The sequence below is a fragment of the Aquarana catesbeiana genome, linkage group LG03 (assembly GCF_042186555.1).
Source record: "Aquarana catesbeiana isolate 2022-GZ linkage group LG03, ASM4218655v1, whole genome shotgun sequence".
Taxonomy (NCBI): Eukaryota; Metazoa; Chordata; class Amphibia; order Anura; family Ranidae; genus Aquarana; species Aquarana catesbeiana.
In genome coordinates, this window is record NC_133326.1 from 497,742,352 (window position 1) to 497,749,309 (window position 6,958).

Sequence of the window (6,958 nt, forward strand, 5' to 3'; positions counted from 1 at the left end):
TATTCCTGCTGGGGGAGTATGGGTGTAATGATCCTGCTGGGGGGAGTATGGGTGTAATATTCCTGCTGGGAGGGGAGTATGGGTGTAATATTCCTGCTGGGGGGAGGGGGGGTATGGGTGTAATATTCCTGCTGGGGAGGGGTATGGATGTAATATTCCTGCTGGGGGGAGAATGGGTGTAATATTCCTGCTGGGGAGGTTATGGATATAACATTCCTGCTGGGGGTGGGGGGTATGGGTGTAATATTCCTGCTGGGAGGTGGGGTATGGATGTAATATTCCTGCTGGGGTGGAGTATGGGTGTAATTTTCCTGCTGGGGAGGTTATGGATATAATATTCCTGCTGGGGGAGGGATGGGTGTAATATTCCTGCTGGGGGGGTTATGGGTATAATATTCCTGCTGGGGGTGGGGGGGTATGGGTATAATATTCCTGCTGGGGGTGGGGGGGTATGGGTGTAATATTCCTGCTGGGGGTGGGGGGGTATGGGTGTAATGTTCCTGCTGGGGGGCGTATGGGTGTAATATTCCTGCTGGGGGGGGGGTATGGGTGTAATATTCCTGCTGGGGGGAGTATGGCAGTGGTGTATTTAGGTTTCGTGCTGCCCTAGGCCTGACTAAACTCACACACCCCTAATTTAAATATGGCCCACCCCTTCTTGTCAAGGTCACGCCCCTTTCCGTTTATGACCCACCCTGTCATCTGTAAACTACATCCCTTCTTTTTTAGGCTCCACCTTTTTGTCTCACCAGTGCCCATTAACGCAGCCTCACCAGTGCCTATAAATGCAGCTTCCCCAGTGCCCATCAATGCAGACTCATCAGTGCCCATCAATGCAGCTTCCCCAGTGCCCATCAATGCAGCCTCCCCAGTGCCCATCAATGCAGCTTCCCCAGTGCCCATCAATGCAGCTTCCCCAGTGCCCATCAATGCAGCTTCCCCAGTGCCCATCAATGCAGCCTCACCAGTGCTCATCAATGCAGATTCACCAGTGCCCATCAATGCAGATTCACCAGTGCCCATCAATTCAGACTCATCAGTGCCCATCAATGCAGCCTCAGCAGTGCCCATCAATGCAGCCTCAGCAGTGCCCATCAATGAAGCCTCACCAGTGCCCATTTGTGCAGTCTCGCCAGTGCCCATCAATGTAGCCTCACCAGTGCCCGACAATGCAGCCTCACCATTGCCTATCAATGCAGCCTCATCACTGCCCATCAATGCAGCCTCATTAGTGCAGCTTATCAGTGGCCATCAGTGCTGCCTTATCAGTGAAGCTTAAGGCTTTCACACTGAGGCGCTTTACAGGCGCTACAGCGCTAAAATTAGTGCCTGCATAGCGCCTGTAAAGAGCCTCTCCTGTGTGAAAGCCCGAGGGCTTTCACATTGGAGTGGTGCGCTTGCAGGACGGTAAAAAAAGTCCTGCAAGCCGCATCTTTGCAGCACTGCCCATTAAAAACAGTGGGGCAGCGCCGCCAAACCGCCGCTGCAGCGGGGCTATGCAGGCAGTTTCAACCTTTTTTGGGCCGCTAGCGGGGGTTAAAACCGCCCCACTAGCGGCCGAATAGCACCAATAAAAAGATGGTAAAGTGGTGCTAAGAATAGCGCCCGTTTACCGCCGACGCCTCAGTGTGTAAGTAGCTTAAGAGTGCCGCCTAATCAGTGGCAATCAGTGCAGCCTCAACCTCTTTAATGAGTTTGCATTGATTTCAGCATGCATGGAACACTTTGCACATGCTGAAATCAATGCAAACACATTAAACAGACCACATTCAGTGAAAGTTCATTAATATACAGATGATGCTATTGCAATGAAGTGATCCATGCTGCAAACTCATTAAACAGTCCATCTTCAGTGAAAGTTCATGTACTGCAAACTTTGCAGTACATGAACTTTCACTGAAGGTGGACTGTTTAATGAGTTTGTAGCATGGATCACTTCCATACTTGCCAACAGTCCCGATTTTCCCGGGACAATCACGATTTTTGGACCCTTGTCCCGATTTTAGCTTGTCCCGATTATTTTCCCGGAATTTGTTTTTTTTTCCCCAGGAAAAAGTCGGGATCGTTTTGGGCTAAAAACGGCAGCGGGCTACACAAAGATGGCCGCTGCCTTTGCCAGGAGTATTGTTACCCTTTGTGTTCAGTGGAGAGGAGAGGGCAGCCAATCTGCTTCTCTCTTCAGTGCTGCAGGGATTGGAGACCCCTCCCCTCTCCACTGAACACAGCAGGAAGAGATCAGCCGCCGCCAACCCCCGTGGAGCAACATGTGACCGCTCCCCTTCAGGTTACTAGTGATGGCTCAGATCCTCCTTCCAGTATATGAGAAGGCAAAGCAAAGTGAGTGAGGAAAAATGTCATGCTGATTAACCTGCCTAGATACTTGTTTTTTTTATTGGTAATGCCCATGTGGCTTTCCTGGAAGAGCCATGTATTTCCAAGGTGATTTGTTAACCGGTTCAATACAGGTCATTTTCACCCCCTCCCTTCCCAGGCCAATTTTTACTTTTCAGCGCTGTTGCACTTTAAACGACAATTGCGCGGTCATGCGACGTTGTACCCAAAAAAAAATTGACGTCCTTTTTTCCCCACAAATAGAGCTTTCTTTTGGTGGTAGTTGATCACCTCTGCATTTTTATTTTTTGTGCTATAAACAAAAGAAGAGCGACAATTTTGAAAAAAACACAATATTTTTTACTTTTTGCTATAATAAATATCCCAATTTTTTTTTTTTAAAAAACACATTTTTTCCTCAGTTTCAGCCGATACGTATTCTTCTACATATTTTTGGTAAAAAAAATTGCAATAAGTGTATATTGATTGGTTTGCGCAAAAGTTATAGTGTCTACAAAATACGGGATAGATTTATGGCATTTTTAAAAAAAAAATATTTATTAATTTTTTTTACTAATAATAGCGGCGATCGCGATTTTTTTTCGTGACTGCTACATTATGGCGGACACATCGGACACTTTTGACACATTTTTGGGACCATTCACATTTATACAGCGATCAATGCTATAAAATTGCATTGATTACTGTGTAAATGTGACAGGCAGTGAAGGGGTTAGCCACTAGGGGGACACAAGGGGGTTAAATATGTTTCCTAGGGAATGATTCTAACTGTAGGGGGAGGGGGACGTACAAGGGGAGGAGACCGATCAGTGTTCCTCTGTACTGAGAACACAGATCGGTCTCCTCTCAACTGACAGGAAGTGGATCTGTGTGTTTACACACACAGATCCACAGTCCGGCCCAGTTAACGGGCAATCGCAGGTGCCCGGCGGACATCGCGTGCCCCCTAGGCGGCCGGGAAGCCCAGGCCGTCATATGATGTCAAACTAGGATGGGAGATCCCATCTGTGGACGTCATTTGACAATGGCCGGGTACTGAAGTGGTTAAGGAGTTACTCTGAGATGTTTGCCTGAGATTGCTATATTTATGTCCATGGCTTTATTATTTGTGCCTGCCCTGGGTGTAAACCAATTTACTGAGGAACTACAAGAGCCAGCATACCTGGCTTGTTTTTACACTAAAATAGCATTTTATCCAGCATAGACACCATTAGATACAGTAAGTGGTTTGTAGAACTACAAGAACCAGCAAGATTTGTTTGCTATATAATGACATTGCATCACCCAGCGTGGTCTAGGGTCCCTGATACTAGCGACACCAGGAGATAAGTGGTCTCTAGAACTACAAGAGCCAGCATGCACTGGGGGACTTGGTATGATTACAGTATTTACGGATAACTAGGCTGAGGAACTACAAGAGCCAAGATGCCTTGTTTGCTATATAATGACATTGCATCATCCAGCATGATCTGGGGTCCCTGATACTAGTAACACCAGGAGACACGTTGTCTGTAGAACTACAAGAGCCAGCATTCACCGGGGTACTTGGTAAACGTTGCCACATTTACAGATATCTAGTCTATAGAACTACAAGAGCCAGCATTCACCGGGGTACTTGGTATGTTGGTATGATTGCAGCATTTACAGATAACAAAGCTAAAGAACTACAAGAGCCAGGATAGGTTGTTTGCTATATAAAGACATTGCACCATTCAGCATGTGTGATCTGTAGAACTACAAGAGCCAGCATGCCTTGTTTGCTACATAATGGCATTGCATGATCCAACATGGTCGTACCCCACAGCATGCTGCCTCTTGTAGTTCTACAGACGACTTATCTTCTGCTGTCACTTACCAAGGACTCTAGACCACGTTGTATGATGCAATGTTAGTGTATAGCAAGCAGGGCAGGCTGGCTCTTGTAGTTCTATAGCCAATGTATCTGTAAATGCTGTAACTTGCATTAGGTACCTCAGTGATTGCTGGTTCTTCTTATTCTGTTGATTGTTTATCACATGCCACCACTCCCCCCCCCCCCCAGTGCATGCTGGCTCTTGCAGTTCTTTATCCCATTTATCTCCTGCTGTCACCTGTACCAGGGACCATAGACCATGCTGGGTGATGCAATGTCATTATATAGCAAACAAGGCATGCTGGCTCTTGTAGTTCTTCACCCTAGTTTCTACCAAGTACTCCAGTGCATGCTGGATCTTGTAGTTCTACAGACCACTAATCTCCTGGTGTCACTAGTATCAGGGACCCCAGACCATGCTGAGTGATGCAATGTCATTATATAGCAATCAAGGTGTGCTGACTCTTGTAGTTCTTCAGCCTAGTTATCTGTAAATGCTCGTTGTATAGACTAGTTTTCTTTGGATGCTGTCTCTTATACCAAGAACCCTAGATCATGCTGGTTATTGTAGTTCTATAGACTAGATATCTGTAAATGTGGCAACGTTTACCAAGCACCCCAGTGAATGCTGGCTCTTGTAGTTCTACAGACAACGTGTCTCCTGGTGTTACTAGTACCAGGGACCCCAGACCATACTGGATGAGGCAATGCCATTATGTAGCAAACAAGGCATGCTGGCTCTTGTAGTTCTACAGATCAGTCCTATTACTACATACGTTTGCAAGTAGGTGTCCCTCATTCCCATTGCAAAATGTTGGGAGGTATTATGAAGCTTAAAGAGAAACTGCAGTCTGCTCACATAATTTGTAATGAAAATATCTTTGCCATTCTGAAGCTTCCCTCCAACTACTTTGCATATTATTTTATATATACTGTGATTCTGTACTTGCCAAATATGCTGCAAAAATCTCCCTCCACTGAGTCTGGCCGCAACCGTTTTCATACTTGCCAACAGTCCTGATTTTTCCAGGACAATCCAGATTTTAGGACCCTCGTCCCGATTATTTTCCCGGGATTTTGCTTTTCTTCGCGGGAAGATTCTCTGGACACGGCTGCTACATGTGACCTCCAGACTGGGTTTCCATCCTCCCCAGCATGTTGCTGGTGCCCTTCCATGTTCCACCAGGCAGTGGTTAGTGTAGTGGGTATTGTAGTAAGTAGTGTAGTGTAGTGGGTGTTGTAGTAATCAGTGTAGTGGGTGTTGTAGTAATCAGCGTAGTGTAGTGAGTGTTCATGTTGTAGTAATCAGTGTAGTGGGTGGTATAGTGTAGTGGGTGTTGTAGTAATCAGCGTAGTGTAGTGGGTGGTGTAGTAATTAGCGTGGTGTTGTAGTGTAGTGGGTGTTGTAGTGGGTGGTGTAGTGTAGTGGGTGTTGTAGTAATCAGTGTAGTGTAGTGGGTGTTGTAGTAATCAGCGTAGTGTAGTGGGTGTTGCAGTAATCAGCGTAGTGTAGTGGGTGGTGTAGTAATCAGTGTAAACCTGATGCAAGGACGGACTCTGCTGGGGGCACATGATGGCATCTGGTGGCAGGTGACCTGGCAGGTGACACGCTCAGGGCTCCCACTGATTCTGCATTATGGTGAGTTGAATGATTTAATTTTATATTACAATGTAATAATAGAAATAATGCGCTTCAATCATCCTGACACCATAACAACCATGGTGCCGGGTTGATTGAAGCGCTAACACCAGGTGTTTGGAGTATCTTTATCTGCTGATTGTTAAACTCTGGAATACACATATTTCTATTGTGGTGTAGGATCTGAGGCTGCTGTCCCTCCATCCCTTTCCCCCCCTCTTTCCCTCTCCCCCCCCTTTCCCTCTCCCCCCCACCTTTCCCTCTCCATCCCTCATTCATCTCAGACTCTAACCACACCCCTTTGAGACACGCCCATTTAAACAACGCCCACTATTTTGCATAAACCACACCCATTTTTTGTGCAGCACATTTTTACTTTTTCCCCTGTGCCACACCTACAAACGCATGCCCCACCCCTTAATTATAATGCAACTCTGCCTACAGCCAAAAAAGTGTCCCTAAAATTTTTTTTACAATGTTGGCAACTATGATAATGCTTGGGGGGAGGTGCAGTTTGGCATGTTCGCCCTGGGGTCTAGATGACCTTGTCAGGAAACCCACCCTGACATAAACTGCGCAGCCATCAATGGAGTGCTGGTAGTAGATATGAATTGGCTGCAAAGTGGCTGCAGTAGATCAGATGCACTACCATGCCATTATTCTATTATAAAAAATGAAAAAAAAAAACAAAACGATGTTTATGATACACAGTGTCAATGCACTCCAATTCCCTATTCTATTCTATTTTTTTTTTCTAACAACTAATATCCTCTAATAATTTTGTTGTCTTTTACCAGTTTACTTTTCCTTTTGGCATACTTTTCAGTCAAAGAGCATTCTTTTCATAAACAGGGACATCTATTAGCAAAAGTATGTAGGCATAGGACACACCCATTAAAGGAGAATTGTACATAAAAATGATTGGTTAAACCCACAAGTGCTTTTTATTACCACTACTATTGCTTTATATTGGCTTTTGCATTTTACAAATGCAGCAATTTAGAATCTGGATGAAAGGTGTAGCACTGGAAAACAATTTTTGATAGATAAATACTGCATTTTATATACAACTATATAGATCAGACCAAAATGAGGGACAAATGAGGAATGAGGGA